We start from the raw sequence: 15230 nt of genomic DNA, 5'->3' as shown, positions 1-15230 counted from the left end.
GTATCCCATGGCAACCGCAAAGGTAGGTGCTGATTAGTAAGTGGCCTTACTTCTTGCCATGAGTACCAAGAACCCCAGATTTTGGTTGGCAGCTTCAAGATTATTATTCCAAAGGTAGCATACTTACCCCAAAATGATATTAATTTCTTTATTACTTATTCTAAACATGTGTAGAGTGACAACTTTAAGCTGGTTTTACAGAAGGTTTGCACAAGGTTCATTTTGCTTCATAGCTTAGTTATTTTCTCTTATTGACACTTCAAAGAAAATCATTTAGACCAAGAGAGTATTTGATATTCTAGATCAGGACTTGGAAATTCAATTAGCTGCAGAGAAACATGAATGCGGTAAAGTGAATATATTACAATTCGGATTGTGGCGTTCTGGAGGACCTGTATGTCAACTAGATGAGGAAGCCCCTTTTCAGGTTAGGTTAATTGTAGCCAGATGGAAATGTGAATCCTGAGAATCCCTGGGTGGCTCAGCGGTTTGGCGCCTGCCTTTGGCCCAGGGCATGATCCTGGAGACCTGGGATCGAGTCCCACATCAGGCTCCCTGCATGGAGCCTGCTTCTCCCTCTGCGTGTGTCTCTGCCTCTTTCTCTCTGTGTCTCTCATGAATAAATAATTAAAACCTTAAAAAAAAAAAAAGGAAATGTGAATCCCATATTGTCAGAAGTGCTGTTTTAAGAGAATATGAAAATCTAGATTTTCATGTGAAAAAAATTGTTAAGTTATATGGGACCTATCAAAACAACTCTGTGTGGAACATTCTGTCTGTGGGTCACCAGGTTGCAACTTCTATTTTAGACTTTCTGGTTTGCACTCCTTTTGTTATAAAAACAAAACCATGAGACACTCTAGGCAAGTTTCAGTAGCATATATCAAATCAATACAGACAGCAAAGGAATCATTTTTAATCCAGGAAAGAGTGAGAAAATTCCTTCCAAGGGCACATGAGTGTCTCAGTCTGTTGGGTGTCTACCTTAGGTGGAGGTCCTGATCTTGGAGTCCTGGGATTGAGCCTCATGGCTCCCTGCTCAGCAAGGGGTCTGTTTCTCCCTGTCCCTCTGCCCCTCCCTCTGCTTTCTCTCTCTTTCTCAAATAAATAAGTTCATTAAATAAATTTTAAACTTCCAAATGGTGGCAATATTGACACTTTTCTTTAGAGAATAAGAATAGAGGAAAAATTTTCATTAAAAAAAACCTGCACATCTTTGAGAAATGAACATGACAAAAGCTGCTTAAGGTACTCCTGGAAAATCTGAATGCATTTTAGCCGCTAAATGCAGAGGAAATGTGTTTGAGGATACTAATGGGATTTAAAAATTATTTTTATAATTTCCATTTAACTAAAAAATATCCACTCCAAATCTTAGCAAATTAGCAAATGTAGTATTGATTTATTATTAGTCTTTCCATCAGACCTCAGACTTAGAGTTGCTTTGCATTTCCAGTGTTCTTCAAGAACTGATAAATGAGGGATTATGAGGGATTATGGATTCCACTTTCTGTTTTTTACAAATTAAATAATAAATCAAGTGCCAAAGTCTAGAAGACAATGGGATCATGAATAACCAATATTAGAACTATATGGCGTCAAACCACTTGAGAACAATGATACAGTTTTTTCCATTAGAATTACAAAATATACGTATGAAGGAAAAAGGTATTTGTACCCAAGCACATAATAGATGTTTCAGTTATTTTATGAATTATTTTAATATAACTTGGATAAAAATACAGGGATTGAAAAATGTCTCTAAGGGCATAAGGGCATAAATAGAAAGACACTGATAAATGACAAGTAATGGGAGTTCTTGATCCTGATCAATCCTACCATAGTGTTTGTTAAAGACCTAAATGCTCAAATAAGGTATAGACCATGCTGAGTCTCTAATTGAGCAGAGACCCAGAAGGAAACAAATATTTGGCCATCCTTTTTGGAGGGAAGGTGGGGTTAATAAACTTATTTTAGAATAATTTTAGATTTAGAGAAAAGTTGCAAAGGTAGCACAGAGTTTCCATAAACCCCTCACCCAGTCTTTTTTTTTTTTTTTTTTTTAAGATTTTATCTGTGTCTCATGAGAGACACAGAGAGAGAGACAGAAACACAGGCAGAGGGAGAAGCAGGCTCCATGTAGGGAGCCTGATGCAGGATGTGATCCCTGGGCCCTGGGATCACGCCCTGAGCCAAAGACAGATGCTCAACCACTGAGCCACCCAGGCATCCCTACCCAGTCTTCCCTAAGATCTTACATTGCCATGGTATATCTGTCAGTTAAGAAACCAACTTGGTACATTACTATTAACTAAACTCCAGATTTTATTCTGATTTTATTTTTCTACTAATGTCCTTTTTCTGTTCCAAAGTAACACCCAGAATATCACATTACATTTAGTTGTCTGACTTCCTTACTCTCCTTTGGTCTATGACAGTTTCTCAATCTTTTCTTGTTTTTCCTAACTGACAGTTTTGAGAATTACTGATTATGTATTTTGTAGATTGCCCCTCAATTTGGATTTGTCTGATGTTTTTCTGAGACACAGAATCATGTGTTTTTAGGAAGAACATCACAGAAGTGAAATACCCTTTTCATCACATTCTATCAGGGTACATGCTATCAACATGACTTCTCATTGGTGATGTTAACCTTGATTACCTGGTTCAAGTAGTGTTTGCCAGGTTTCTTCACTGTAAACTTACTCTCCTGTGCCCCCATACTCTATTCTTTGGAAGAAAATCACTAAATGCAGCCCATTCTGGGGGCTCTTAACCCCATGGGGTTTCAGAATATGACATAATGAAAAAAATGTGAACTTCCCTCTTGATGGAAACAGTAGATTAAAATATTTTTTTTAATTTTTTTTTATTTATTTATGATAGGCACACAGTGAAAGAGAGAGAGGCAGAGACACAGGCAGAGGGAGAAGCAGGCTCCATGCACCGGGAGCCCAATGTGGGATTTGATCCCGGGTCTCCAGGATCGCGCCCTGGGCCAAAGGCAGGCGCCAAACCGCTGCGCCACCCAGGGATCCCCCAATTAAAATATTTTTTTAAAAAGTTCAAATCCAAGGCCAAGCTCAAAATAATTTCCCCAAGTGCCAATGATGAAGGAAAACTCATACAAGAGTAGTGCCCATGCAAGTTGGTGCCATGATGGCCCAGGAGACAATGGATCTGGATATTAGCCCAAACACTTTATTGGCTACATTGGGTAGGAGACAAGTCCTCCAGTCACAAGTGGTGAGGCATTGAACCTGACCCCTGGATAAAACCCGAGGTCTGGAATGACTGCATATCTGGGACTAGGGAACCAAAAACATTGCCCACCTACCCAAGCATGGGAGTTTATCTTGTCAGGACTCTGGGTGACAAAAAAAAGACCAACTTGAGAAGTTCAGCCCTCAAATTCCAACAATGGAACCCAAATTTATTCCTGCTTGTTGTAGTAATAGAGTGATACATTAATAAAAAAACTAATCACTGACATTTGAAATATTTGGGTATTCAGCAGACACAAACTCAGCCCTGCTCAGGGGCGGGGTTTGTTTTCACATGTCAGAGCTCATAGGACACATGCCTATTCACATACACACACACACACACACACACACACACACCTGGAAACGATGAGCTCACAGGGAATTGATACACCTTTAGAGACTATCAGCAGACACAGCATTCAAAGAATGAGTGCTTTGGAGAACTTGAGATAGTTGAGAAATGACCCTGAGGAAAAATAATGGACTTGATGAAATACAATTCCCCAGGTTGAAGAAGGACCCTGGATGCTGAGCAGGATGAACAAACCTGATGCACCCTTGAGGTGTATGCTTTGTCAGCTCAGGTTTCCATAAGTTGAGTGTTCTTAGGGTAAAGCCCACCATACACAGAGTGCCATCTGGAAGGATTTGGGAATGCCTTTGGGCAGCCCTGGAAGAAGAAGCCACCCCTTTCTAGATGCCTAGACAAAGGCTCAGACCACAGAAACTCTTATCACCTGGAGGAATCCTCCATAGCACCCGTCCCCCCAGGGTTTGGCAGATCCCTGGATGCCTGCACAGGACACTGGATTAAACGGTTGTGGGTTGACATAGGAGGAAATGTGAAAAGAACTAAAAATGAGTACTGGGTGCAGTGACATAGCTGAGCTGACCAGACGGCTGCCCACTTAGTCCTGTGCTACATGGAGCAGTCCACTGGGTTAGCAAAGGCAGTCTCAGAAACTGAGGACAGGAAGTTAAGGATGTATTCTTGTAGCATTTTCCTCAAGATGTTTGTAAGGAGAGAAGACTCAACATTACACGGGCTCTATTATATATAATGTAGTGACTGTGTATCAGCTGGTTAATCTGGTCTCTGAGTATGATCTGCCACTTGTTTTCCTTTTATTTATTTATTCATTAGAGACACACAGAGAGAGAGGCAGAGACACAGGCAGAGGGAGAAGCAGGCTCCATGCAGGGAGCCCGATGAGGGACTCAATCCCGGGACCCCAGGATCACACTCTGGGCTGAAGGGAGGCACTAAACCGCTGAGCCACCCAGGTGTCCCTGCCACTTGTTTTCTTATTCATCCTCCAAGACATGGCTGCAAAGTCCCCTCTTGGAGAACCTCTCTGTGTCCCCATCCCAGGTTTGGTTGTGCCCCCTCTTTCATGTGCCTTTGGTTCATGTCCATATAGCGTCTGTAGTAACCCTAACAAAAGGTGTGCAGTGGCTAAATCCTTGGGCTGTGACTTGGCATGACTTTGGCTCATGGGTTCAAGCAATAGGATGTCCAGACAAGCAAGGCTCCCATGCTCCACGCATTATTCACTTGGTACCATACAGGCAGGGGTTAAGTCAGTTGGGCTAATAGAAGTTGATACACATACAGTCCACGCCAATCAGGCAAATTGAATCAATTAAGAAAAATCAAAGTTGGTGGGAAGAGATCAAACAAGTTTCTTACCATGGTAAGAAACAATAACAATAGTTAATCAACGAAGTTCTCTTCATTAACATGTTTTGGCATCACTTAAACTGTTGTAATCATTTTATCTGCCGTTCCCAGCAGGGTTTTTTTTTGTTTGTTTGTTTTTGTTTTTTTTTTTAAGTTGGTTCTGTGGGACATTTTTTGTTTCTTTTCTGGCCAGCTCTGAAGGAAAAAGACAAATCAGGAGAGCCGGCAATTTATTTTTAATGTTTATATACAGCTATGGTATTATTATTATTTTTAACAGAGGATTTAAACATTTATTTTAGCTATTAAGTTAGTTATTGTTCCTAAAGGCTTTCTGTGGATGTTGGTGGAACACAAGAGGGTTATGCTCTTTGCATAGAGATGAATACAGTCTGTATGAAATAAACCACTACTTAAATAGATTTTTTGACTTATTAAAAGTGGTTCTTATTATAAGCCCAAGTTTTGAATTGGGAAAGCCATTTGTTAGAAGCATAATCTGGCATGCTCCAGTGCTGAAATCAGAAGCAGGGCAAGAAATTCATAAAAAATCCATTTATAAGCTCAGTGACTTTCCTCTTCATAAGCAGCAGCTTCTCTCCCGAATTGGTTTAGACTCACAGCTCTTAACTGCAGAGATGGTTCTGCTCTAGAAAGTGCCAATAAGATTCCAGTCTATTAATGCCTTGGAGGGCATAGAACTGTATCTCTAATGCTGCTCTTGGTCTCATCTTCCTGCCAGAAAGAAGCCTACAATTCTGCACGAGCCAAAGTGGTTGCTATAAAATTGGAGGACAACAAGGCCATCTTTCCCTAACAAGCCACATGTGCGGGGCTGAGGCACGTGTTAAGCGTCTCTCTGTGCAGATGAGATGATAGATGCTCAATTTCTAGTTTTGGGAGGTGATGATATGAGAGGGAGCACAGGGTTAGAGAGGTCTACAGTGCATGTAGTCACAGAATAAATGCTGTCTTGAGGCAGAGATTTAGTCAATAAACAAAGGACTTTCTAGATTGAGAAGGTAAAAGGTTTAATTTGAAATAAGACAGTCATGGTCTAAAACTCATTTGTTTAAAAGCAAGCAGTGAAATTGGACCAAAGGCTCAAACTGAGGCTTTGGGGGCCATTTTTTATTTTGGATTTGGGGGAGTACGGTATCTCTTTGTACATGATTCTCAAACCTAGCTGATCTTCAGCCATTCAGGATACTTTTAAAATACAAATTCTTAGGCCTGTGCCTAGATTTACTGAATTAAGAGTGGGAGAATGGGGCCCAGGAATCTTGAATTTGGGACACGCTGGACCTTGGAGAAAGAATTCAAGCTTAGGACTAGGCCGATTTCTGATCTGGATTTGAATCTTGCCTGTGTGACCTTGAGCACATTTTGAGTCTTCTAAAGCCTCAGAACCTCTAAAAAGAGCAACTTTGGGGTGAATCCATGAGATGCCAAAGATCTCAGGGGGTTGGCACAGAGGCTGGACTTTATTGGGTATTTTGTAACCGTCAGTCCATTTGGGCCGCCATAACAAAAATACCGTAGACTTAAACAACAAACATTTACTTCTCACAGTTCCAGAGCCTGGGAAGTCCAAGGTCAAGGTGCGGGCAGATTCCTGGTTCATAGATAGCAATCTTCTTGCTGCATCCTCACATGAGCCAAAGCGGCAAGGGAGCTCTCTCTGCAGCCTCTTTTATAAGGGCACTAATCCTGGATGCCTGGGTGGCTCAGCAGCGTCTGCCTTTGGATCAGGATGTGATCTCGTGGTCCCAGTGTCGAGTCCCACATCCGGCTCCCTTCATGGAGCCTGCTTCTCCCTCTGCCTATGTCTCTGCCTCTCTCTCTTTGTTTCTCATGAATAAATGAATAAAATCTTTAAAAAATTAGGGCTCCACCTTTATGACCTAACCATCTCCCAAAGGCCCTGTTTTCTTATACCATCACTTTGGGTCTTAGTATCTAAGCGTATGAATTTTGTGGGGACACATTTAGTCTATAACAGTAACCATGGGCTGCCTTCTTCCTAACTCCAGCACATGACGGCCTTTGGGATTTTCATGGACATGATGATACTCAAAGTGTAATTAGATGACAATATAGTAGGTCAAGAAGCTGGTTGAATCACAAAGAGGAAATGTTTGACATCCCAGTGAGTTATGATAACCTCAGGGTGAACCTGCTTAAATATGTGGCCACCCAGCCAGCTGAGCAGGCTGGCATAAGCCTCAAGGCTTCTGATTCACTGAGGGACATCTGTTGTCTTGGGTTCCCCAAGCATTTGCTGATTGTTCTTCATGCTTATAGACCCTCAATATCACCAAGGTTCACTTGATTCTTACCATAATTGGGTGGAGGGTGGCCTGCAGCTACTGTCCCCTCCCACAGCACCTTGCTGGCCAAGGATCTTCTTCAGAGTGTAGAAACTGAAGGAACTCAGGGGTATCTGTAGCCACAGAATAAACATGGCCTCATGCATTGTCAATTTTATTAAAATTCTAGAGAAAGCAGCATTATGTTTATGTTAATAATAGCTGGTGTTTATTGAGTGTTTGCTTTGTGCCAGGCACTTTTGTCCTAATAACAATTTATGAGGAAACCCTGTGTGGGTTATCATTTTCGTTTTAAAGATAAAGAAAAACTGCAAAACAGGTTAAACAGGTTAATAACCAGGCAAAGAAGTATTGAAGTGGAGTGAGGAATATGAAGAGAAAAAGCATTCCTGGCAAAGGGTACTGTATGTGCAAAGGCCCTAAGGCAAAAAAGAAACAGTGCATCTGAGGAAAAGAAAGGCCAGGATAGCTGATGTGTAGAGAACAAGAAAACAAAAGTTGCCGGCTCTGCAGGGCCTTGTAGACCACAGTGATTTTGTTTATCATCATAAAAGCAATGGGAAGCAATTGAGATTTTTTAATTTAACTTTTAATGTGGAAATTTAAAAATATAAACAGAAGCAGAAGGAAATAACAGATCCTTAGTGTATCACCTAGCTTCAAGAATTAGCCATTTAAATGTTTCAAGTAGGGAAGTCACATGATTAGCTAGCTTTATGTTCAGACCAACCAATGAACCAACCCTCTGGCTACTGTGGAGAAGAAATTGGAGGGAGCAAAATGGACATAGAGAGAATGGTTGGAAGGCTGCCATGGTGGTCCATGCAACAGGGAGGGTTGTGGCAAGGTGAGGATAAACATGGGGCAGCAGACTCAGAAGATATGGGAATGTGAGGGTCATGGGTTGGCTTCCCCCAGAAGCAAATTCTGTTACAAGAATTTGAGTTCATAAAAAAATAAAAAATAAAAAAAAAAGAATTTGAGTTCAAGTAGAGTCTTTGAGGGGGTCAGGAAATATAGGGAAGTAGGGAAGAGAGATAGGGAAGGAAGGAAGACAGCCAGCCAGTGCCTTCTCAAGCCAGCCTACCCCTGGACAGGACTAGTGCAACATGAAAATGTGAGGCCTGTTGCTCATAAATCATTAAGAATTTTAAAATGATGGCAGCAGAATATTTGGCCAAGCACAAGCCCTTTTAGCATCAGTGCCCTAGGCGGCTGTACGTGTTGCATACCCATGAAAGCCCACATTCTACCTTTGGGCGTAATTTCACCAGGAAACTGGTGAAATAATATAAAACATACATCTCAGAGAGATGAGGGAGCCATCGGCCATTGCTTGAAGGATACTCCTGGGGAGGTCTAACTTCCTGGCACTTCCAGCCTGCCTTGCCTAGGAAGGGTGGCTTTCCCTGGCTGCTCCATGTAGATCCTGGCAGTTGGAAGATGAGGCCATAGCCACTGAACAGAGGTAGTGAGTCCTAGGGGACACGGGCCAAACACCAACAGCATCTGCTCTGGGGGCTGAGGTTGAAAGGGGTGCCTCTAAAGAGACATGAGGTGACTTCTAGGTTTCTAGCTTCTGCATTGGAAGGTCAGAGGGTCCTTCAGTGAAACAGGGAGCATGAGAAGGGAAGCAGTTGGGGAAAGGTCAGGGAAGCTACTGAATTTGGTTTGAATGTGGTGAGCTTGACTCATTCACATGGAGCTGTCATGAAGACAGTTGGAGTTCTGGCTGTTAAACTCAGAGGCAATGCTGGCTGTGGGTGTGGACAAAAGTGCTGGAGATGCTTGGTATCCGCAGTCCACAGGCCAGCACTGGGGGCACTTAGTTAACTAAAACCAAAATTTACTCCCTCACCCCCTGCTCCTCCGGCCGACCTCTGGGCCCGGGCAGTGATGTGGACACCTACAGTGATGGCCCTCCAGGTCTATGCCACCTCTCCAGGGAGCAGCTGGGGCCACTGCCCTCCCCAGGCTCCTGAAGTAACCTCTTGTCCCAGCTGTGATAGAAAGAGAAAGCAGATCCTCTAAAACCATCAATGTCAGGCTGACCTTTTGCTGCCCCCCCTTCCCCATACGCACTTCCCAAACCAGGCCAGGGGCGGATGGAGAGGGAGAAGGAAGTTCTAAAATCACCTGTACAAACACTGAGATTGTTCTCCATCCTTATCTCTAGTTTCATGGGTTTTCTCTCCATCCTTATCTCCAGTTTCATGGGTTTTCTCTGTGCAAATAAAACCCTAAGTTTACCAGTGGATATTAAAACAATTTTTCTCCCCAAATGGTGACATTGCACTGGCTGGAGTTTTACAGAATCTAATTATCAGGAGCAGTTAACTATTCAAAACTTAGTGCGTGGGCGTCGAGATGACATAGGTATTCTTGCGTATTTCAGTGTCTATTTAAAGAAAGGGTGCCCAGGCTCCATTTGTGTCAAGAGAAGCTCCTGGAAGCCACTTTATCTCTCACCATTAAAATCAGTCTGGGGCAGCCCGGGTGGCTCAGTGGTTTAGCACTGCCTTCAGCGCAGGGCCTGATCCTGGAGCCCCGGGATCGAGTCCCATGTCCGGCTCCCTGCATGGAGCCTGCTTCTCCCTCTGCCTGTGTCTCTGCCCGCCCCCACCCACCGTCTCTCATGAATAAATAAATAAAATCTTAAAAAATAAATAAAGAAAATAAAATCAATCTGAGTTTCCAAATAAAGAGGAGGATAAATGAATTGGACCTGCCAGGCCCAGGTAGCCCTGGGCTCCTGGGCCCAGTAATTGCTTCCTTATTGTTCTTTGTCATTAAAACAAAGGTCAAATCACATCACCCAGTGTTCTCCCTTCTAGGGAAAGAAATCTCTCCAGGGGGTCCTGGGGGTGGTGAGGGACCTAAGGAGCCTGCATGGGGGGAGGGGGGGCAGCTCAGGAATAGGCTGGGGCCTCAATCTTGCATGCTTCTCTGGTCTTCCTGGTCACAATCTACTTTTCTTGTGCTTCAAAGACTACAAATAGGAACCTGCCTCCTAGGGTTTGGTGTGGGCCAGTTGAAGTGATTTGAAAAAGAGCCAGAGTGCACATCTACATTGAAACATTAAGATAGAAAGCGCCAAAAATGCAGATGAGTGTATTCTAGTGTTATTGTAGAAAATTAAGCATCTAACTGTTCATGAATTTTTTACTTTTTAATCCAGCTATTTTGGCATGGCAAAAACACAGCCCAAGAGACTTTTATTATAATTTCATGCCTGTTTTATTCAGGGGTGATATTCAAATCTTGAGCATCAGGTCCAGCATGGATGCCAGCCCATAATTGCCAGTATATGTGTTGGTGTGTGCTGGTCCAACAGCAGTCCCGGGGTCCTGGGTGTGGACAAAAGTGGAAGGTGAGGGTAAAGGAAGTAAAGGGTGAAGAAAGGACATCAAGGCAGGACTTTAGGTGGCATTTCCATTTGTCCTGGTATCTTCTTGTAAACCAGAGGTGGCTTGATGCTGGGGAAAAGACTGAGCATCCCCTGGGAACTCAACTCCTGGAGGCTGGTGTTTGCCTGGCTGCCCGCTCCCAGGGCAGACCTGCCACCTCTGTCTGTCCTCCTGATACCAGAGCAGGAGAACACAGATACCAAGGACTCAGAATCCGAAGATGAATAATCTGTGATATCAAAAATGACACTTTAAATTGGTTCCAAATACAAGGATGTTTCGTAATGGTGCTGGCGCTCATTGTCTCCTGCAGCTTCACGCTTCAAATGTTTTTCAGCCAAATAGAGAGGCCTAATAGCCATCAAACTCTTGTCCAGTCTAATTACCATAAATCATTATAAATGGGATCTAATATTGCTAGAAACATTGATGTGCAGCCGTGGTCACGGGGAAATGGGGCCAGGAGATTGTTTCGCTGAGGGAGTATGATACCACATGGTGTTCACTGGGACTAGCCTGAGCCCCTGCTCAGGAAGTGAAGGAAATCTCCCCACAGTGTTTCGTGGTTGTTAACAGGTGCCATTGAATGTGAGAAAGAACTAGAATGTAGTACCATTCCAGGAGAAAAATCAGTGCTAGTAACTTTTCAGTAGGTAGTCTTCCAGCAGTAGTCATAAAGGTAAGAGCTAACATTTCTTGAGCACTGGCTTTGTTGCCAGGCCCCATTCTAGGAACTTTATATCAGTTAACTATCTTATAAGTAGGCATGGCTATTATTCCCATATTAGCAGTGAAGGAATAGCTGGCACCTGGCACAAGTAGGCACCACTGGGTTACAACTTTCTTTAATCCATTTCACAGATATTGACACCTAGATGCCTTGGGGCAAACACAGTAGGAGACCCAATTTCAGCCCTTAGGAATGTCCTGTCTGTGTCCTGCAGACACAAGTTTGAAGGCAATGGATGTAGGGCCCCAGGGAAGACTGGGGACTGGGGATATTTGATCAGAGCCTTGAGAACAGGTAAAGCTATCCTTGTTTTCAACCCCTCATATCCCCATGATGTGGATGTAAATTCAGGTAAAAAAGTGAAGTTTGCATTACTATATTCTCTCTGGATACAAACTGGATTTCCACCAGCTTCTCTGGGACTTGCTTGCCAGGCCTTCCTCACCCCACCCCCTGCCTTGCCCAGATAGGCTTTACTAGAGAGTCAAGAGTGTTGCCAGACTTAGCAAATAAAAATACAGGACATTGGTTAAACTCCAGACAAATTTTAGTTCAGTTATGTACCCTGCAATATTTGGGACATACTTATACTAAAAGAAATTTTCATTTGCTGTTTATCTGACATTCCAGTTGAACTGGGCTGTCCAGTGTTTTCATCTGAGAACCTAATGTCCAGCCTCTGGGAGATCACCCTCAGCACCCTCAGGCCTTGAACTCAGACCCTCCCAGGGACCCCTTCTCTGTCTACCCCAAACTCATTCATCCATTTTTCAGAAATGGCCTGAGCACCCGCCCTGGAGAGAGCCCCATGCCAGCAGTTTGGGGGTGAGCTGAGCTGGCAGGGTCAGTGGGAGAGAGGGGACACAGCCATTTATTTGCAACATGGTTCCAGGTGGGAAGTACCAAGTACAGGGACTGGATTGTGGGCTGTGGGACTGGGGATATGGACGCTTCTGGGAGACGGTGGTCTTGGAGGGGGGCTCTGAGGGAGGGGCTGCACCTGGAGGTCAGAAAGAGTGAGGGCCGGATTCAGGCGCCTTACCACAGCCCGGGGAGCACATTCCAGGGCGCAGTCTCTGCGGGGAAGCTTTTGGGAGTAGAAATAAACACAGTTGGTCCCCAGCTCTGGCCACCAGAGGGCGGGCTGGCTTATGAAATGATTTTCCTCCACCTTCGGGAGGACCACTGATGGAGCTTCGCTGCGCAGAGCTTCCCTTTTTCTTTGCTCTGAAACCACATCAAAGAGGAGAGAAAACCAAGGGTGCAGCTCCTTTTCCTTGACATGGAAGCATGGACTGCACCTTCTCAGGTCAGAGGAGAATCCCAGCACCTAGTACAAGGCCTGCCAATCCGAGGGTGCTCAGGAAATGTGGGAGGAGAGGGAGGAGGAAAGGGAAATAGAGGAAGGGAGGGAGGGAGAGAAGGGAGGGAGAGGGAGACAGAAGAAGGAGGAAGAGGGGAGGAAGAAGGGGAGGGGAGGAACAGAAGGAGGGAGGGAGGGAAGGGAGAAGGATGGGGGGATGGAGGAAGACTTCCCTGCTGGGCCAGGGGAACAATCGCAGGTGATTTAAGTGTCTCCAGCCCAGGACTCATAAACATAAAGGACTCTTGATGAAACTGTGTTTGAAAAAGAGAATGAATGGCCCCTAAGAAGGGAAACAGCACCATTTCCTTCCAAACATTCAGGTATCAGGTGTGGTCAGGAGTGAAACCTGGGAAGAAGTGGAGGGGACAAGAAGGAAGAGGCTGGGTGGTGGAAGAGGGGACAGAATGGTGCTGTGTGGCTTTGCAGAGACTATGTAACTTATTTTAGGCCTCGGTTTCCACATCTGTATAACAGTTATACTTCCCACCTGGAGCCATGGTGCAAATGGCTATGTCCCCTCTCTCCCACTGACCCTGCCAGCTCAGCTCACCCCCAAACTGCTGGCATGGGGCTCTCTCCAGGGCGGGTGCTCAGGCCATTTCTGAAGAATGGATGAATGAGTTTGAGGTAGACCAGAGAAGGGGTCCCTGGGAGGGCCTGGGTGAGGGGCAGGGGCCAAAGGAGGTCTCCCAGAGGCTGCTATTGGCCCAGTTCAGTTAGAATTTAAAGGGTCAAGTGAGAAAATAGATGTGATCGTGGGCCAGTGCTTTGTAAACTGTGAAGTGTGTACAAAAATGAGCTGTTGTCAGTGTCACTGTAACTCTCTCTCTTCCCCCTAAGAAATTAGGAACAGAGTCTGTGTCGAATATAAGAGGAAGGAAGGATGGAAGGAAGGAAGGAAGCAAGCAAGGAAGAAAAGGAGGACAGACAGGAGGGAGGAAGGAAAGAGATGAGAAGACAAGAGAGGACACACTTGGCGTGATTCCTCTTCCCTCCTCTTCCCTTGTTAAACATTCTAAAGACCCTCAGGCCTTAATTTTCTTATTTTCAGGAGGGAAGTTTCATTCATTATTCAGCAGGCATTTCCTGAGCCTATGGTCTCTGCCATCCCAGGAGGAATATTCTAGTAGGGCCACAGCATGTACGCCACAGGATTCCCTCCGGAGTCTCTATAGGGCTTCAGAGTTTATAAAGCATTTTAATGGGAACTTTCTTATTTGTCCCCTAGGCAACCGAGGGCAGGTGCAGAGACAGGATTAATTTTTTTTCTGACTTAGAAACAGGAAGCAAGGTCAGAGATCCCACGCGCTGCCCAAGGTGACTCAGTAGTGTGTGTATCCATTTGGCCTCTTTTTCTTTTTTTTAAAGATTTTATTTATTTATTTATTCATAGAGACAGAGAGAGAGAGAGAGAGCAGGCAGCATGCAGAGAGCCTGACATGGGACTCCATCCAGGGTCTCCAGGATCACGCCCTAAGCTGCAGGCGGCGCTAAACCGCTGCACCACCGGGGCTGCCCATTTGGGCTCTTTTTCAAACAAATACTTCAAATGTAGTGCTTTGAAAAAAAAAAAAACACGAGGAGAAAGTGATCATGTCTGTGGACTAAATGAATGAATGGAGGAAGAGCTGGAAACAAGCTGATGTTGGCTGGGGTGAAGATGCTCGCCACCTCCGGACCACAGAAGGCTGGAGCACTGTTCTCATGGCTTTGTTGGGTTTTGAGATCATCGTAGCGGCTTCCATAATTTGGGGCCCTCGGAGTGCTGGGCACTCTGCCGGACATTAACCCTCACGCAGCATTAGGGGGCAGAACTCGGGGAGATCCCCGACCCTTCCAGGTCTTGCAGCCTGGCAGTGGTGAGTTCCTGTGGCTCAGAGCCCTGCCTTCTCTTGGTCACCACGATGTGTTCGAGGATGAGGATGTTTGTAGGACGGCAGATGGGTCCTTACCCTGCCTCGTCATCTTACGCTGACTTGTTGAGTGAGCGAGTAAAAGGAGGAAGTTACAGAACACCGCAGACTGATGTGTTGAAAACCGAAATTTCACATGGGCTTATATTTCTGCCTGTGTGAAGAATAACTCCGAGGATACTGACTGAGCTATGGTCAGTGGTCACCTCTGCATCGAGGGGAATTGGAGCGGAGGCCGGAGAAGGATGAATGTCGGACATTGTTCTACGATCTTGGCTACTGTCTGGGTTTCTTATCCTATAAAGACTTTGGAAATGTATTGTCTGTCCTTTTTTTTTTTTAAGATTTATTTATTTATTCATGAATGAGAGAGAGAGAGAGAGAGAGAGGCAGAGACACAGGCAGAGGGAGAAGCAGGCTCCATGCTGGGAGCCCCCGATGCGGGACTCGATCCTGCGACTCCAGGATCACACCCTGGGCCAAAGGCAGGCGCCAAACTGCTGAGCCACCCAGGGATCCCCTGTCTTTTTTTTTTTT

At 44.7% G+C, this 15230-nt stretch overlaps 1 long non-coding RNA gene across 2 annotated transcripts in view; it reads left to right on the top strand.

Moving 5' to 3' along the window:
• Positions 1-15012, top strand: part of LOC144314456 (uncharacterized) — a 31665-nt gene extending 16653 nt beyond the window's left edge. Inside the window, exons 1-2 of one of the 2 annotated variants that reach the window (XR_013380377.1) lie at positions 12382-12723; positions 14174-15012. This is a non-coding gene — a long non-coding RNA (uncharacterized LOC144314456). Of the gene's footprint in view, positions 1-12381; positions 12724-14173 lie in introns of those variants that run through there. The other variant, XR_013380376.1, reaches the window with a different exon arrangement.
• Positions 15013-15230: the final 218 nt, after the last annotated feature.

Source organism: Canis aureus, chromosome 5 (genome assembly GCF_053574225.1).
Source record: "Canis aureus isolate CA01 chromosome 5, VMU_Caureus_v.1.0, whole genome shotgun sequence".
Lineage (NCBI taxonomy): Eukaryota > Metazoa > Chordata > Mammalia > Carnivora > Canidae > Canis > Canis aureus.
Note: the sequence above shows the minus strand (reverse complement) of the source record. Positions and strands in the feature narration are given on the sequence as shown.